Consider the following 19,675-nt stretch of genomic DNA (forward strand, 5'->3'; position numbering starts at 1 on the left):
GAAGTATAGAAGCTTTTAAGTTTGAGGAGTTCCCATTTATCTATTTTTTCTTTCATTGCTTGTGCTTTGGCTGTAAGTTCTAGGAAGTGACTACCTAATAAAAGGTCTTGAAAATGTTTCCCTACATTATCTTCTAGGAGTTTTATGGTACTGTCTCTTATATTGAGGTCTTCAATCCATTTTGAGTTGATTTTTGTGTAGGGTGTGAGGTGGGGCTTTATAATATGCTTCAAAGTCAGGGTGTGTAAGTCCTCCTGCTTTGTTTTTCTTTTTTAGAATGTTTTAAGCAATTTGAAGCATCTTCCCCTTCCAAATAAATTTGGTAACTAGCTTTTCCAAGTCTGTAAAGTGGGTTGTTGGAATTTTGATAGGAATTGTGTTGAGTCTGTAGATGAGTTTGGGTAGAATTGACATCTTAATGACATTTAGCCTTCCTATCCATGAACAAGGAATATTTTTTCATCTTTTTAGGTCCACTTCTATTTCTTTTAGTAAAGTATCTAGTCTTCTATGTATAGGTCTTTTACATCCTTGGTTAAGCTTATTCCTAGATACTTGATATTTTTAGTTGCTATTGAGAATGGCATCTTTTTCTTGAGTGTCTCTTCAATTAGGTCATTTCTAGTGTATAGGAACTTTACTGACTTATGTGCATTAATCTTGTATCCCGCTACTTTGCTAAATTTGTTTATTAGCTCAAATAGCTGTGTTGTCAATTTCTCAGGGTTTTCCAGATACAAGATTATATCATCTGCAAATACTGACAGTTTTACTTCTTCCTTTCCAATTTGGATGCCTTTTCCAATTTGCTCTGGCTAGAACTTCTAGCACAATGTTGAATAATAGTGGTGACAGCAGGCATCCTTGTCTCATTCCTGATCTTAGAGGGAAGGCTTTCAGTCTCTCGCCATTGAGTTCTATGCTAGCTGTGGGTTTTTCTTATATGCCCTTTATCATATTGAAAAAGTTTCCTTCCATTCTTACCTTTTGAAATGTTTTTGTCAAAAAAAAAAGGATGCTTCATTTTGTTGAATTCTTTTTCAGCATCCATTTAGATGATCATTTGATTTTTCCCTTTTGATTTGTTAATGTTTTGTTTTACCTGGATTGATTTTCTTATGTTGAGCCATCCTTGCATGCCTGGAATGAACCTCACTTGGTCATGGTGTATGATTTTTTTAATGTGTCTTTGGATTTGATTTGCAAGTATTTTGTTGAGAATTTTTGCATCTATGTTCATTACGGAGATTGGCCTGTAGTTTTCCTTTCTTGTAGCATCTTTACCTGGTTTTCATGTAGAGTGATGTTAGCTTCATAAAATGAGTTAAGTAGTGTTCCATTTTTTTCAATGTTTTGAAAGAGTTTAAGTAAGATTGGTGTCAGTTCTTTTTGGAAAGTTTGGTAGAATTCCCCTGTGAAGCCATCTGGCCCCGGGCTTTTATTTGTGGGAAGCTTTTTGATGACTGATTTGATCTCTTTGCTTGTGATTGGTTGGTTGAGGCCTTCTATTTCTTCTCTGGTCAGTCTAGGTTGTTCATGTGTTTCCAGGAAATTGTCCATTTTGTCTACATTATCTAGTTTGTTGGCATACAGTTGTTCATAGTATCCTCTTATAATTTTTTTAATTTCTTCAGGATCCACAGTAATGTCACCTCTCTCATTTATTATTTTGTTTATATGGGTCTTCTCTCTTTTTGATTTTGTCCGTCTAGCTAGGGCTTGTCAATCTTGTTGATCTCCTCAAAGAACCAACTTTTGTTGTTATTTATTCTCTCTATTGTTTTTTGTGTTCTCTATTTCATTTATTTCTGCTTTAATCCTTGTTATTTCTTTTCTTCTACTTGGTTTAGGGTTAGTTTGCTATTCATTTTCTAGCTTCTTCAGTTGTTCCATTAGTTCTTTGATTTTAGCTCTTTATTCCTTTTTGATGTATGCATTTAAAGCTACAAATTTCCCCCTCAATACTGCCTTTGCTGCATCCCGTAAGTTTTGATATGTTGTATTCTCATTTTCATTCATCTCTATATACTTAGCAATTTCTCTTGCTGTTTCTTCTTTAATCCACTGATTGTTTAGGAGTGTGTTGTTTAACCTCCAGATGTTTGTGAATTTTCTGAGTCTCTGATGGTTATTGACTTCTAATTGTATTCCATTTTGGTCAGAGAATGTGCTTTGAATAATTTCAGTCTTTTTAGATTTATTGAGGCTGGTTTTATGGCCCAGCATATTATCTATTCTGGAGAAAGTTCTGTGAGCACTAGAGAAGTATGTGTATCCTGGTGATTTGGGATGTAATGTTCTATATATGTATGTCAATTCAAATTCGTTTTCAATTTCTTTATGGGTCCTCTGTCTGGTTGATCTTTCTACAGGAGAGAGTGATGTATTGAAGTCTCCCACAATTATTGTGGAAACGTCTATTGCTGCCTTCGGTCTTGCCAATGTTTATCTCATGTATTTTGGGGCACCTTGATTGGGTGCATAGACATTTCTGATTGTTATTTCTTCTTATTGAATTGTCCCTTTTATTAGTATATAATGACCTTCTTTGTCTCTTATAACATCCTTGCATTTAAAGTCTATTTTATCTGAGATTAATATTGCTACTCCTGCTTTCGTTTGGCTGTAGCTTACATGGAATATTTTTTTCCATCTTTTCACTTTCAATTTCTTTGTGTCTCTGTGTGTCATGCAACTTATTGATGGTTCACATTTTTTAATCCATTCTGCCAACCTTTAATTGGGGATTTTAATCCATTCACATTCAGTGTTATTACTGTGAAGGCATTTCTTGAATCAGCCATCCTATCCTTTGGTTTTTGCTTGTCAGATATATTTTTCCCCTTCTCTCTCTTATTTCCTTTAATGTACCCTTACTAAATCTCTTTAATTCTGAACCCTTCTCCATACCTCTCTCTCCTTTCTTGTTTCTTTGCTGATAGGTCTCCCTTTAGTATCTCTTATAGGGCAGGTCTCTTGTTAGCAAATTCTCTCAGCATTTGTGAAGATTTTAAGCTCTCCCTCAAATTTGAAGGAGAGCCTTGCTGGATAAAGAACTCTTAGTTGGCAATTTTTCTCTTTCAGAATTTTAAATATGTCATACCACTGCCTTCTCACCTCCGTGGTGGCTGCTGAGTAGTCACTACTTAGTCTTATGTTGTTTCCCTTGTATGTGGTTTTGCTTCTCTCTTGCTGCTTTCAGAACTTGCTTATTTGGATTTATTCTGTTTGGAGTTCATTGGGCATCCATGATTTGTGTGTTTATGTTGTTTAGAAGGGCTGGGAAGTTTTCCCAAACAATTTCTTTGAATACTCTTCCTAGACCTTTACCCTTCTCTTTCCCTTTTGGAAGACCAATGATTCTTATATTTGTGTGCTTTATTTTGTCCATCATACCCCTGAGAGCCATTTCAAATTTTTTTTATTTTCTTCTCCATTCATTCTTTTGTACTTTCACTTTCAAGCCTGCACTCTTCCAGTTTGCTTATTCTTTCCTCAGCTTCCTCTAATCTAGTACTGTGTGTATCCAAGAATCTTTTTAATTTGATCAACAGTTTCTTTTATTTCCATAAGATCATCTATTTTTTATTTACTCTTGCAAATTCTTCTTTATGCCCTTTTAGGGTCTTCTTCATGTCCTTTGTATCCTTGCCATAATCTTGTTGTTTGTGATTACTTTTTTGATTAACTGCTCCAAGTACTGTGTCTCCTCTGATTTTTTGATTTGGGTGTTTGGGTTTGGGTTATCCATATCTTCTGGTTTCTTCATATGCTTTAAACCTTTCTGTTGTTTTTGGCCTCTGGGCCTTTGCTTACCTTGTTAGGGGGTCTTTTAGGATATGGAGGCTTATTTGAACAATTATCTGTAATTTGTCAGAGCTACAGCTTGGTGGAGTGCACTTTCTCTGACTTCCCAGCAGATGGCACCCCCAAGACACCTATTACCCTCAAGCCAGTTCTCCCCAACTTCATCTATGTGGCGAGTGGGGGTCCGAATCTTGTGGGGGTCCAGTCAGTGCACCAAATTTCAATGTGCAGTTGGTGTAGCCAGCCCTGAAGGAGGGGTGTGCCCTGTGCAGGTAGGGAGGGAAGGCACCTTTAAGACTCAAATCTCCCAGCCATTCCTGGAGACTTAAAGCTGTTGCATGAGTGCAACCCTTCAGTTCAGACTCCCCACAGTGTCTCTCTGCTGCAGGCCCAGAAGTCCTTGGGATTGGTGTAGGGGCCTTGGGACTTCCCTATGGGACTCCGCCTCCAAGCCGTGCCCTCTGCGGGCCTCCAGGGAGGAAGACTTTGCAACATCACAGGTGAGCAGAATCCCTAAGGGAAGCTCTTGGCCACGGCACTGTGCTGGGACATTCCCAGCTCACTGAAAAGATGGTTGTATGGGGCATGGTAATTTCCCCCTTCTACTGACCTCCACCTTCCTAGCTCTAGGACAGTTAGCTACGGGTGTGCAAAACACTGTTGTCCATGCCAGATACTGAGGCAGGTGCTGTGGTGTGGAAGGCACTCCCACCATACTCAACTGCACGGCTCTTGCTTCCAGACCCACAGGGTTTTGGGGTTTTTAAACTAATCCGTCTTCAAATGCCATCCCCAGTTTTCTCCCCACCGCGACGTGGCTGCTGTTTCCCCAGTAGCCTCACTCACTCATTTCCAAATGCAGACTCAGTTTCACCAAGTGCACAGTCACTGTGGATGTAGCTGGTACAACCTTGGAACTGGTATTCTGGAGCACCTTCTGTCTTTTATCTAGTGTTTTTCATGGAGAAGTATTTTGCTCTCTCCTAATGTGCCATCTTGATCTTTGTTGTTTTCTAAATGGAAGTTTTCAGTCCAAGATGGAGAAGAACCATATTCCTGGGCTTATTCTTAAATTTCCCCAAATACCTTATTTGCAGACCATTGTGATAGTTAGCATCAATAGCAGTGTGGTTGCAATGTACATTTTCCAAAGTCTATCTCCACTAGAGAAACTTCAGACTTCATGGTCTGTGTTCTGCAAGGATTTTCAAAAGCTCTGCAAAATAGTTTTAAATGAGAATATTGTTGCATACTTGTCCATCACTTAACGGCTGACACAGTGGAGTAAAATAGATTTTCTTCCTGTCACTGGAGTATTCAATAAATTTTGATCCTGAAAATCATTGTAGTTGATTTGCAATTTTACTTGGTGGGAAAGGTTTGCTGAACTTCAGCCAGAAGGCTTCCTAATGTACCATGGTGAACTTTGCCTCCTTAGAGTTCCCTAGGCCAGCCCCTGGGGGAGAGCATCCTTGAACAATACAGTCGGAAGGAGAGTTTATATTGCTTCACATGCATGTAGTGATGCCCCCTTTCTTTTCCATGAGTAGCAAACTGGCAATGAGAGCAATTTAGAAATTTTCAGGTAAGTCAGACATTAAACCCTGGCTCTCAATTCTGAGCTTAGCGTTGACTGTCATTCAGAGAAGCCTAAGCCTTTTTCTTTTTGGAAGACCTTCACATTCACCATATGGAAAAGACCAATGATAGCCTTACCATTCTAGGAATGAGAGAACTGCCACAGCCCAGATGACCCATGTTTCCCAAAATGTCACCAAGAGTCAGCCTGCATCAAAGTCGCAAGAGAAGCTTAGCAAAAAATACAAACATAAAAACATGCAGAGTCCTGAGCTATACCACTGACCAACTGAATCAGAATCTATGGAAATAAAATTTTAAAATAGGCTTCTTAAAGAGAATCTCAGGGTGATTTATGCACTTCAAAGTTTTAAGGACTAAGAAAAATGGTGATGCTTTTGTGCAGCTGCTCACAAAAAGCAATCTGTGTCTTAACAAGTCTTCCAGGTTATTCTGATGCACACCAAAGTGTCTGTAGCTTCTCTGCTGCTGCATGCCATTGGCTGTACCTGCCAAGGCTGTCCTACCCCTACCCCAGTACTCGACTAGATGTCATGGATAACTGATAGTATTGCTTTATTACAGAAGACAAGTAGCTAATAGTCCTTTATCTCTCATAGCCCTCCAGTGGTGAAGTATGTTAGTGTTGTTAGCACTTTCCAGAATTCCTGTGCACCCTGGCCTGACCACACAGCCCAACTTGTTCCTAACCACTGTTGGTCAATTTCCCAGCCCCTGCAGTAACTTCTAGGTCTAGACTAATAGATGTCTTGAAAAAAGCAAATAGATGATGGGTACTGAAAACCAGATCATAGACAGTGCCAAGTTGCATAGTGTGGTTGACACAATTACTGTTAACTTTGACTTCCATCTGCCACAGGTCAAGAAAAGAACATGGAAATAGTTGCTCTCTACTAGTACACCAGTTATGGTTTTGTGTTTTGCACCCTTGGAATAATAATTTGGTTCCATTACTCAAATGTAAGAACTTCAGTTCAAGTTTTATTACCTTTGATCATCAATGGACTGAGTCTGTAGTGACAAAGCACCAAGGCTAAGAATAATGAGAATCATGGGCACAATTATCAGTAGTGGGAATTTAGACAAAATCTGGGAGAAAGAACTTTTTTTATCATATTTAATTAACATGCTGAGTGAGAACTCTCAAGTTCATGCAATTGACTATAATTATGGTAATTAGAGCATGGTTTAAAAGCTTTTTAGGCTAAATATAAAAGACAACGGCATTTTTTTCTTGCATTTTATTTTTCATATAACAGCTTAAGATATTTCTTAGGCTCTTTGAAATCTTCAAAAAGCAAGTACTCATTATAAAAAGACATATGTTGCAGGGGAAGGATTTGGTGGACTTCTCATTGTGTCTATTCTATTAAATTTTGGCCAGGAGGCATTGTGGCAAGAGCCTTTGTTTTTAAGTCAGGCATTTTTTGGTTAAAAGTGCATCCATCACTCAAATTCACTACAACAATTAGATGTAGGGGGTGGAAGGGAAGAGAACAAAGGGTAGTCGTTTTGCTCTTCTTCCTGGTGAGAAAAACAGCTGTGCATTTTCATTGTCCATTTGAAGATTTTATGTTGAAAATTTATTAACATTGGAGTGACTCCTTTGGATCTCATTTTAATAATTCCATTATGTTCTCTTTCATTCTCAGATTTTCCTTAGCTAAACACTAGGAAGGTGGGGTCTTGATGAGCTAGCACTTGCTTTCTGGTCTCAACAACTTCAATTCCAACAGCCACTCAGTAAAAAAATTGTTTTTGAGTTTGATTTCTCCAAATCTTGGAATGTTGGCCTTATTCTCTTTGGTTTGAATATCATCTTCCAAATCTGGTGTTAATCTCTTCTTCATTAACCTTTTTTGTTCACTGGAGTGGCAACCAAGATCCCTTCTGCTCAGTTCCATAAAATTCAACAAAAATCTAACTTTGTAACCAAGGAAAATAGACTCAGCTTCTCAGAGTTTTATGGAGAAACCCAGAAACAGAGTTTAAGTCCATATTCACCCAAAGACCTGGCATTAGCCGTTTCTGGTTAGTATGTGAGCCACCTTGTCATTACACTTATTTATTTAATAATTTATTTTATAGTTTCTTCCAACCCCTCCCACTTTCTTATTTTTCCTCTGCACTCTCTTTTTGTTGATGCAGCACTGATTAATGGGTGTGGCGTATTCTTTCCTTTAAATATGCTTTTTAGTGGCATATAGCAGACATCAGAAATGTGCAACAATCATAAATGTACCTCTCAATGAATTTTTACAAAATGAACATAACCCATTTAGCTAGCACCCAAAATAAGAAGCACTTCCAAAACAGGACCCAGAATCCCCCTTCTCCATCCTAGTCATAACTGCCCACAAAGGTAACTGTTATCTTATGTTCTAGTACCATATATTAATTTTGTCCATGTTTAGGGCGAATGGAATCGTTTGTTAAATGGAATCATGCAGTATATACTTTTCTGCCACTCAACATTGTAATTGTGAAATTCATATTGTTGCATGTAGCTAAAGTTTGTTCATTCTCCTAGCTGTATAATACTTCATTTTGTGGGTATACTACAATTTTGTAATCCATTTTATTGTTGATGGCCGTTGGATAGTTTTTTGGCTGTTATGCATCGCACTGCTGTGGATATTCTTGTACCTGTCTGTACATTCTTGTGCATGTCACTTTTCTGTAGGATACATACCTGGAAGGAGAATTGTTGTGTCATAGAGTAGATACATGTTCAGCTTTAGTAGAATCTGCCATGTTGATTTCCCAAGCAATTGTACTAGTTTATAATCCTACCAGCAGTGTACGAAGGTTGTAGTGTCTCCACATCCTTACCATACTTGGTATTGTCACTCTTTTAAATACTGGTCCTTCTGGGTAGTTTTAGCTTTAATTTACATTTCCCCCGTGCCTAACGAGCTTGAACACCTTTTCAGTACTGGTCATTTGGATATCATGTTTTGTGAAGTGCCTGTTAAAGTATTTGAAAAATTTTTTTTGTTGGGGTCATCTATCACTTTTTAAATTTATTTGCAGTTCTTTATATATTCTGGCTGTGAGTTCTTTATCAGATATGTATGCAGCATGTTTCTTCTCACAGGTCATCATTACCTATTTATGCTCTTACCAAACTCTTTTTTTAATGCAGTTTTATTGAGATATATTCACATACTATACACACCATTCAAAGTATACAATCACTTCACCAGTGTCTTTTGATGGATAGAAATTCCGTTTTAATGTACTGCAGTTTATCAGGTTTTTTCTTTACGGTTAGTATTTTTTGTTTCCTGTTTAATAATATTTACTTACCCAATTTTATGAAGATATTCTCCTATGTTTTCTTTTGAAAGTGTTGTCATTTTACCATTCACATTTATATCTTCAGTCCATCTGGGATAGACTTTTTGTTGTATAAGGCCAGAGGACAAGATTCTTTTGTTTTTTCCATATGGATTTCCTATGGACCCGGTATCTTATTTTGAAAAGGCTTTCTTGCCCCGCTGTACTGTTTCTAGATTTTCTACTCTATTACATTGATTTTTTTGTCTATCCCTGTGTTGATAGTAAACTGTGTTAATTATTGTAGCTTTGTAATATGTTGGCATTGTCTTTTTTTTTTGTTTTAAGTTGGTATAGTCTTTAAGAAGTAAAGTTCATAAACTCTTGTTTTAGTGTTAAGCTTTTGTGGTAGGAGGAGGAAAAAGTATTAAAAATAATAAATATGCATTTTCAGGTATTTTGAATAATGACAGTTCATCAGATTTTTTTATATGAACATAAAACCAGCTCTTTCCTTTAGCCACAGAGATTTAAGCTTGGGAGTTCCTAATGGAATCATATGAGGAAAATATTGGACATTTCCTTGAAATAAATTAATGACTTGTAATGTGACATTTTGGTTTTCCACTGATTCAGTGGCTTCTATCCATATTACTAATCATCTCCATTTTAAATTTCCATAAAGCCTTCCTAAAATTGCTGTCTTATATAAGTTAATGTGAATGATTTATTTCTTTTTTAGGTAAGACTGCCTGTTTCCCTCTCTTAGATTTGGTTCCTTTGGTGGATAATAAGAAATCTGAGGGTTTTTCCAATTTGAAAATAGTACAGTTGGTTATCATGTGCAGTAACAGTAGTTTATAGATGAGGCCAGATGGTGCTGAAAGTGGGGTCTGTGTCTTTGTTTGACTTCTAGGACTCCTCCACTTTTTTATTAATTAAAATCAATTTTTTTTCTAAATCATTTACCAGTAATCACCCAATTCTTCTCTAGTGTGCACTTCTAAACTAGTTAAATTTGGAATTGTCCTTTCTAAAATAATCTCTGCAAGCTCAGCTTTCCTGAAGTTGGGATTTTAATTGACAGGGAGGAACAGTACTAAAAAGGCATATTAACTTTTTTTAGTAGCATTAAAGGCATATGCATCATTTTTTCTCACGAGGAGCAAATTATAGGCAGAGGAAAACATTTAATATGTTCTATATTATATAAAAAATAATTGAGTGGAAAAGTTCACATGCCTGTAAGTCAGATGGGAGATAAATTTGTACTATACTGCAGGAAGATGGAAAGAGTTGTTGAGGCATTGCATAGCAGAAAACCGAAATTTTCCTCCATTCTTCAGGAACCATAGTCTTTGAGCTACACTATATTGCAGATTCACTGTCTGTTTAATCAGAAATGTAATTTATTTGGTAATATTGTTCTGTTATTTCTTAAATCCTTACTTCTAGAATGGGATAGTGTCTATTTAAATAGAGTAATCAGTAAGACTCATTATCCTTGATATAGTCCCCAAAATGACCTGAAATGAATTTCCTGAAGTTTGAAAGCAGCAGCTTTTAAATAGAAGCTCTTAGAAAATAGGAGTATATCTAGTGGATAGGGCTCAGAACTGCTTTCCTTAGATGAAACTACCCAATACTTTCTGGTGGATGAAAATGAATTGTTTCTGTCCAGATGGCCAATCCAGCATTTTTAAGAATCAAATTCAAAAAGGGCTTTACTAGTTTAGTGCTGCCAAATGCCATTTACTAAGAGGAGAGAAGACTTCTACCTTGAGCTCTATGTTGCAGCATTTGAATATAAGTGGGCAAAAGTTCTCATGCCTGGGTATTATCATGGACAAATTTGGCAGAAATTAATATAGTTATCCAGGAAATGGCAATAGTTGGAGTCTACTCTTTCTGATCATCTTTGAGACTGTTTAGTAACAGCTGTCTTTACTTCCTAGCACAAATTGGACTTGGAGCTGAAAAAGAAATGGGATCTGGTAACATTAAATGAAAAGCACTGAGGAGCTGTTGCTGGAACATTATTAAAGAGGAAGGAAATCCACCCACCAATTTGTTCTTTCCACTTGGAAAAAAACAGAGATGAAGATGCCATGTGTGGTATCTTGAACTGCCCCCAAACCACACCAACACACAGACAAAGTTTGTTTGAAAGAGTTTATTTCAGAAGTGTGGTTTGCTACAGATAGATGCAGACATATCATTTATATCCCAGTCCAAAGATACCGTTTCTGATGGGCCCATGTGGCTAATTAGGAAAATTGATACAGGGCTGCTCTACTCATCCTGGAAAGCTGGCTAGTCACCATTAGTCATGTGATTGCCAGTTTCCTCCCAAATCAATCCCATCTTTGAATACTTCATCTTTGGGGCAACCACATCAGGATTTCATTATATTTTCTGCTGAGACATGATACATTCTAGTAATGGGAAATTGCTTTATGTTCCCACACTTTGGGAATTACCAATCTGTATTCTCCAATCCTTTCACTTTACGCAAAAGAAAATCAGAGCTCAGAAGAGATCCAAAGATTTTTCCAAAGTTTTGTGTTACTAGCAGAATGAGACTACAATCCATGAATTATGGTTTTTCCACTACCCCAACAGACTTGCCTAGGAGAATTAGGAAAAGATGCCCAAACTCCTGGGTTTTCATTTATGAATTCACAGTGGTGGATATTAATGGAAGATGTTGTAATACCAAAAAAAGTGTAGGAGACAGGACACTGATGTAGAGGCTAACTAGCAGTGCCTGGCACATAGTAATTGCTTGATAAATAAAGCAGATAGAAATGCAACTTCTCTCTACCCTCCCTGAGCATTCCAGTAATCATAAATAAGAAATTTTCAGTTGTACTTTTTCACTCAAATTATACAATTGCGTGTTCCAGCCTGCTTCCCCCCAAAGATAATTATTTAAAATAATTCAATTTCTACTCCCCTCTACCCTTCCCAACCACCATAGCTTCTTATAACTGTTAATGGGACTTGCCTTCCTTACTTTAGGGACCATCCCCCTGACAGAAAGTGGGCACAAGCAGATTGGTTGCTATTAGTCCTTGAGACCCAGACAGATGTTTCAGAAAGAAGCTTTCTCTCTTGCGATTTGTTCTAAGGAAAGTAACATTGATATAACAATTAAATAAGTGTTTTCCTGGTCTTCATTCCTTCTTTCCACTGTTATAGGAGTTATCTCCAAACTAGTTAAAACCAAACTTATTTCAAAACCAAATTATATCTATAATATCCTAAGTATAAACTCTCCCACAGCATGAACACCCGTTTCAGAAACACATTTGCATCTTCCCCAGTTGTTACTTGAGTCCCAAAGGACTTGATTTTTGTGGAAGAGCCAACACAGACTCACCAGGGAAAAGTGAGCCTGGTGCATTAAAAATGGTTCGTGTCAGGAAGGGCCGGATGTTATTTCACATTATCCTTTCCTGGATTCAGTGCTATTTCAGTCCAGGTTATACTCTTCTGGTTTGTCTCAAAGCGAACAGGAGAGACCAGATATCTCCAGGTTCCTGAAAAGACACAGGGCTTTTAGATATATTCACTCTTAGGGAAAGTTACTTTAAATTTAGGTGATAGTGCCTGGGTATTAAGCAAAAGTATTTATGTCCCTATGAGAACTTGGCACTTCATGCCTTGTTTTGTTTTGTTGCTTTTTGTTTTTTTAAGAACAATTGCTGCTGCTTGCAACACATACCATTTTTTTAATAAGAAGGGTCAGGGAAACAGATTGAGTTTAATGAGGCTAAAGTAAGTCAATGCCAGCTACCTCTAATAAACAAGTAATAAAGGGTATTTGCACAGATTTGCTTAGATTCTATCTAATATCTTCTAATATCTTCTATCTTTTAGGGAGAGAATTTTAGAGTAGATTGGAAGCTTTTCCTGGATCCTGCCTCATCTAAATCCTGATACAGACACACACACACACACACACACACATGCACACAAGGCATCTGTAGCACACATTGACTCTTTGTTCTTCAAGGACAAACCTTAAGTTAACTAAAACTCGCTTTGCTTTATTCCTCTAGTCCATCTCAACCTCTGTAATCCCTTGTTCTCTCCAGCCCCCAACTTTCTCAGGACAAATGCAAAGCTCTACATCTGAGCCCACATTATTGGCTTTGGTGTTTGGCCCTGAAACAATCCTGGGATATCTGAGGGGACTTGCTCACAGTTTCTCATAGAAAATTCATAACTTAGAATTAAATTGACAGCTTAAAATGGCACACAGTAAAATGCATTACAGATGAAAACTTGAGGAACAACTGAATGAAGACTGCAATGTTTCTAACTGCCATTGATGGGCCTTGGTTCTCCTCTGAGGCAACTCTGGAGAAGTCCATGCTCTTCAACATGAAAATAGCATCCTATCCTTCTTTCTAGGCAGGGCACTCTTGGCTTCTTCCCCTGGGTAATGTGAAGCCTGCACTGTCAGCTCTGCTCTCCAGGTAGTCAGCATCCCTCTGAAAGTAAAATCCCCAGAACGAAACACAGTACTCTCCGAGGTGACAACCCAGGGTGTCCCACTTCTGGAGGAGCTGACATGTTTGAAGCCACTTCCACTTAGAAAAAAATAAAAAAACCCAAAAATAAGTCATCAGAAATTAAAATGTAAAATGATGAGAAGTAAAATTTATGAAAATGCTAAGCTTTTAGAATATGCCATCTATAAAAGGAAAGCATGGTTGTATTATTCCACTGAGGATAGATTTTGTTGTTGATGAGTATACACTGTATAGTGTTTGGTTGAAAACAAAAGTAGTCTGTAACATTCTTTATTGCTTCCCTCTTCTTTTCTATACTCCCTAATAAAATCTGTTACAGAAGAAAATTAGAATAATAAGGTCAGATATGTTTTCTGTAAACAAAAGTAGCTGCTCAACAGCTTTGAAAATATTTTTATAACTACTGGAGTTGGAGTAAGAGAACAGTGGTTTTAGCATCTTAAACATGTCCTTCAGCACTTGGTGTGAATGACAGTTAATAGGGTAGAGATAGACTGTCAAACTGCTGCCTAAGCTCCACATGGCACTTGAACCTACACAGCTGGTGCTTTGAACCGAAAAGAGAAATGATTGCATCTGCAGAGTTTCATTTATGCTTCATTTAAGATTTGTTGGGAAAAGCTTACTACTGTTTGCCTTTAAAATCTTGGGGCTCAAATGTTAGTTAACTATATAGCTTCTTACTCTTTTTATTTTCTGACACTTATTATGAGATATCTAAAATACTTATTTTCACTTGAATTTTAGATATGGGGCTTTTCTTGATTTAGCAGTACGGTAAGTAAAATGTCCATGTGCTCGTGACTGACAGATGGATATTTTAAATAATCATATATATTTTATTATTTGAAACCATATTTGTTTTCCAAAATAAAAAGTGTTCAGAATTCTCAGCTCTTAGGATGGTGTGTGTGTTTTTGTGCATGCATAGATACATGACATACATTTTAAAAGGACAGAAAACCCTTGGTATGCACTCACTTCCTTGAACTTTAACCTTATCTTGCAAGCAGGCAGATCTCAGCTATGATGCATCTTATCAGGAAGCAGTGGCAGTATTTTTGAAACTGTTTTGCAATATGATGCTGCATCTTTCTGCCTTCTTTGAAAACAATGTGTCCTGCCCCTCAAAGAGCATAACACTTGGGTTAAAATCAAAAAAGCAAAAGAACAAAATAGATTCCATGATGCTGGGTTGAACTGTATCCACCATGTCAACCTAGCAAAATTCCAGACTCCAGGCCCCTAGAGATCACCGTTAATTCCTTCCCCCACAACTGGAAAAACATAGCTTCCTTACATTCCATCAAGAAAATACTCCATTTTTCTCTACTGGTCAGTCTGAATGGCCTGTGTGGCTCTCAACCATTCTGACAGATTGGTGGGGAAGTGGAGTGAGAGAGATGGAGAATCAGTAACGGCAGCGTGCAGACAGAGATAGCCAAGCTTTACGGAAAGAAGGGCAGGCCAGACAGAGCTACCAGGGCCAAGGATGGGGGTTTGGGTATTTCAGTGCTTCGATGGCAAAGAGGTGGTTAGAGCTGGATGCCTTAAAACACTCTCAAATTAATGAAGAGTGTTCAATTACATCCTTACATTTTTCCTTCATATTAGTCTTCTAGAACTCAATTATAAAATACATAAATGATTTTATTAAATCAAAAGTTTTTTGTCTGAATCGTAGAATTAATTTTTCAGAAAGACGCAATGTGGACACTTTCTAAGTGATAAAACATCCTGTATATATGAATTAAGTTGAATTCTGCCTTTCCACTCCCCACTGTTTCACTCCCACTGACTCCCTCTGGATGGAGTCACTTCTTGCCCTGGGAGGTCAGCCTTCCCCACACGTCCTTTCAACTCCACCCCACCTCGGGATGTTGTCTGTGACTGCTCCATGCTTTAGAGATGTCTTTTGGCTTTCTCTGCTCGGGTCACTGCCTCTCTGGAAATCTTATTCTCTCCTGTATGTACACGCTCTTATAACCTCCTTCCTTCTTGCCCTTTACTCTCTCAGTTTTCTCAGGATTACATCCCTTCTTCATGTTCATGGCACCTTTGAGCAAAAGTGTGTCTTATCATGATGAAGTAACTCTGTCCTTTAGAACACTTACCTAACTTTCAAGGTTTACATTCATTGCCGAAAGTTTTTGATGAATTTCTCTCTCCCTTACAAGATGGTAACTCCATGAAGGTGGGAGTTTTGGTTCCTCTCATTAAAAAAAGAAAATTCCCAGCTCCTCCATAATGCTAGGCACATGATAAGTACTTAATAAATATTTGCTGAATTATTGAATGAATGAATGAATACAATAGAGAGTTATTGAGCAACTACTTTATGTCAGATACTTTTTTAGGCACTGGGGATATAAAAGCAAACAAAACTGATAAGCCCCCACGCTCTTTGAACTTACATTCTAATCAATGAGTAGATCAAATTATCCTCACTTAAATAAAAGAAAAAAACATTTTAAATGAAAAGAGACACCATTAAAAAACCAGTAGAGGTTGACCTCTAATATCCTTGAAAATATGCATTAGATTCTATCTTCTCATCTTTCTCTAGTTGAAATTTCTCCTTGAGTGGCAGCTTGCAAGTTGAAGTAGTTCTTATTTCACTTTATTATTTTTCTCTCTTAATGACTAATATTATAATAGTATTATTTTTAGCTATTTGTCATTGAACACATGAGGTGGTTCAACCATATCATGACATGAATAGGTTTTGAACATCATTTAAAATCGTTTTTTACAGGAAAATGTATTCATGGTCTCTATCAAATGAACTTAAAAATTAACTCTTGAAATATAGCCTATCTGTGGTTACAGAGGATTTCAGCACAGTCAAAACCAAATGAAATAGTGAAAAGAGCATAGCAAAGTGTTAGCAATCTGGCTCTTTTCTTAATGGGTATAAATATTTCAACTATTCATTTTCCCCAAAACATCATTATCAAGAGTGAGAACTTGATAATGGCCCTGCCACGTGGAAGTTAGTGCTGCTTCTCCTTCCCAGATTACGGAGATTACAGAGCACCTCCATAACTGTGCCGGTTTGAATGTATTGTGTCCCCCAAATGCCTTATCTTTGTGGTCTTGTGGGACAGACGTTTTGGCGCTGGTTAGATTTGCTTGGAATGTGCCCCACCCAGCTGTGGGTGGTGACTTTGGTGGGATACTCCCATGGAGGTGTGACCTCACCCATTCAGTGTGGGCCTTGATCAGTGGAGCCATATAAAACATGCTGACTCAAAGAGACTGACTGGAGTGCAGCTGTGAGTGACGTTTTGAAGAGGAGCAAGCTTGCTAGAGAGGAATGTCCTGGGAGAAAGCCATTTTGAAACCAGAACTTTGGAGCAGATGCCAGCCACGTGCCTTCCCAGCTAACAGAGGTTTTCCGGACACCATTGGCCATCCTCCAGTGAAGGTACCCGATTACTGATGTGTTACCTTGGATGCTTTATGGCCTTAAGACTGTAGCTGTGTAGCCAAATAAACCCCCTTTTTATAAAAGCCTATCCATCTCTGGTGTTTTGCATTCTGCAGCATTAGCAAACTAGAACAATAACTCGGGTTTCTCATCCTCCAAAAGGAAAAAGCAAACAAATCAGTCATTGCCTCTGTGAATGGGGAAGGCTATTTGTCAACTAAAAAAAGGTGGGAAAGACTCCTCAGCAAGTCACATGAATTCTCTATAGGTATCAAAATTAAAAGATACATTGTGAAAACTTCCTCCCAATGAAAACACTATACTCCTTTTGCAGAATTTCTCTTCTTTTCTTCCATTGTTGCTTCATTTTCATTCATTTATTCATTCATCTATCAAATACTCACAGACAGGAATATTATGATGTCTGCGTAACAACAACAAAAAAATGTGTATAATACTCCCTCTAAAAACCTGAAAATCAAAATTGTGCCCTATGTACAAACTATATATATATGCTACATGTTAACATTTCCATTGCAGTTCAAGGACTGAAGTTAAAGTTATGATAGCCATGACTCCAAATTGGACCTAACTCAAGTTGAAAATTTCACTCTCTTCTCTGCTATCAATTGTATAGAATTAGGAATGTGGCAAAAAGCAACAAGCATATTAAGATTTAAAATGATAGAAAAATGGCATGTATTCATTCAAATATGTATTTAATCAGGATAAATATTTTATTCATATCAATTCTGCTTACAAATTTTCAAATACTTTGATAATGACCCTTTTAAAGACAAAATCTGTTTCTCGCTGAGGCAAATACTTTCTTATGAGTCTTGTTAACATTGCTGAGAAAACCCACATGTGTGAATACTCATGTGAACAACTGTGTAACGTGAGGTGTAGTGTGTTTACTATTGAATGTGGGTAAGCCAAAGTGCCAAACAAGTATTTACTGCCATGTGAATAGGTGCCATTCTGAAGACGCCATGTCTTAGTGTAACTAGAATCTTCTACAGGTGTCCCTCATTTCAAGGAGAGCTGGTATTGGGAACTGTATTTGGGAAACATAATTTAGGGACAATTCTCACCTCATTAAAGATTTCCTCTCTTTAGGAAAGAATTCACTATGGAGCTTTTTTAGATAGTCAGCAACCTCAGTGAATTTTGAATGTTCAATTTCTAACTTTTCAGAAGCACTGAGCTTGCTTAAAAGAGGAGGTAAGCCTTTGTTGGGGTCCCTTTACATACTTCTCATGCCCTACTAGCTCATCTGGGAGTTCTTCCTGGTGTCTCTCATTGCTTTAGCACCTCTGACTGAAAAAGCACATTTTCTCTCTTCGTTTCCCCAGTCTTGAGCCTTTTCTTCATTGTGTGAAGGTGGGGTCAACACAGCAGCCCTGTACCTCTTAAGAATTTCCACCTCCTGCTTGACGCATTCTGTCCTCACTTTGCTCTCTTCAGCTTGGTGGTGCCGGCTGAATTTTTTCTAGACCAAAGCTTTCATCTTGAACCAGTAGGGAAAATGCCGTGTAAACAATTAAGTCAGTGATATCCATGGGATGCAGCACATGACTCCCTCAGAAAGAGCCTGCAGTCGTAAAGGAGGGGAAATGGAGACCCAGGTCTCAGGCTTGCTGAACTAGCACCTTAAAGATGGCTTTCGCCCCGCTTCATTTCCAGCGTGGGAAGTATGACAAAGGTTTTCAAGAGTGAAAGACTCAAATTCAAACTGCTGGCACTCGCCTGATGTGGAGGAGGATTTGGGTCAGCCAGATGTTCCAAGTCACGTGTGGAGAAGTGTTTGTGGTTGGATTCTGTTTGAAACTGATTTTTGATACTCTCTTGAGACAGCTTGTGACAAATAGTATAATAAAAATGTTAAAAATAGCATATTTATTCCCTGGAAAAGCTGAGTTCCCACAATTCAGTGAGCTGGGAAAATTGTTTAACTTTCTGGACACAAAGTGCTGATTCCCTGTTCTTATAACTCTTTCATTACACATAGGAGCTTTCTTTATAATTTCTGTTTTTCTGAACTAGCAATGCTCCAGCTAGCTTTTTTAAATTAAAAAATAAAACTAATATTAATTTAGATTTTGAATAAAAAATTACTTCTATTCAACATTTTACTGGTGCTTCAGACAAGGAAACAAAATAAAAAGCATCAAAATTGCAAAGAAAGAAATAAAACTGTCTTTTTCATGTAGACAATATGCTCATCTATGAAGAAAATCCAATGGAATTTACAAAAAGTTACTGGAATGAGTAGGTGAGTTTATCAAGTTTTCAGGATACAAGATAAGCATAAAAATACCACTGGTATTTCTATACATTACAACAGGTAAACAGAAATTGAAATTAAAAACAATGCCACCTTCAAAGTGTCAAAAATATGAAATACTTAGAGAGATAAATCTGACAAAAGAAGTAAAATTTGTACACCCAAACTACAAAATATTGCTTAGAAAAAAATAAAGACCTGAATAAATTGAGACATATGCTGTGTTCAAAGGTTGGAAGTCTTAATATTGAAGTGTGTTAAGGTGTCATTTCTTCCAAATTGATCTATGAACTCAATTTAACCCCAGTCAAAATCCCAACAGGCTTTTTTTGGTAGAAATTGACAAACTGATTCTAAAATTCATATGGTAATACAAAGGACCTAGAATAACCAAACCAACTTTGAAAAAGAAGAACAAAATTGGAGAACTAATACTGTCTGATTTCAAGGTTTATTATAAAGCTATAATCATCAAAAGAGTGTGGTATTGGGGCAAAGATAGAAAAATCGATCAGTGGAATGGAATGGAGGATCCAGATATAGACCCACACAGACAACTCATTTCTACAAATGTGTAAAGATGATTCGGGGAAGAGAGGATAGTCTTTTTAACAAATGGTGCATATCCTTTTGCAAAAAATTAACTTCACTCTATGCCTCACACCTCATAAAAAATTAAATAAAAATTAATCATAAACCTAAAACTATGAAATTTCTAGGAGAAAACTTTGT

This window comes from Choloepus didactylus, chromosome 9 (assembly GCF_015220235.1).
Source record: "Choloepus didactylus isolate mChoDid1 chromosome 9, mChoDid1.pri, whole genome shotgun sequence".
Lineage (NCBI taxonomy): Eukaryota > Metazoa > Chordata > Mammalia > Pilosa > Megalonychidae > Choloepus > Choloepus didactylus.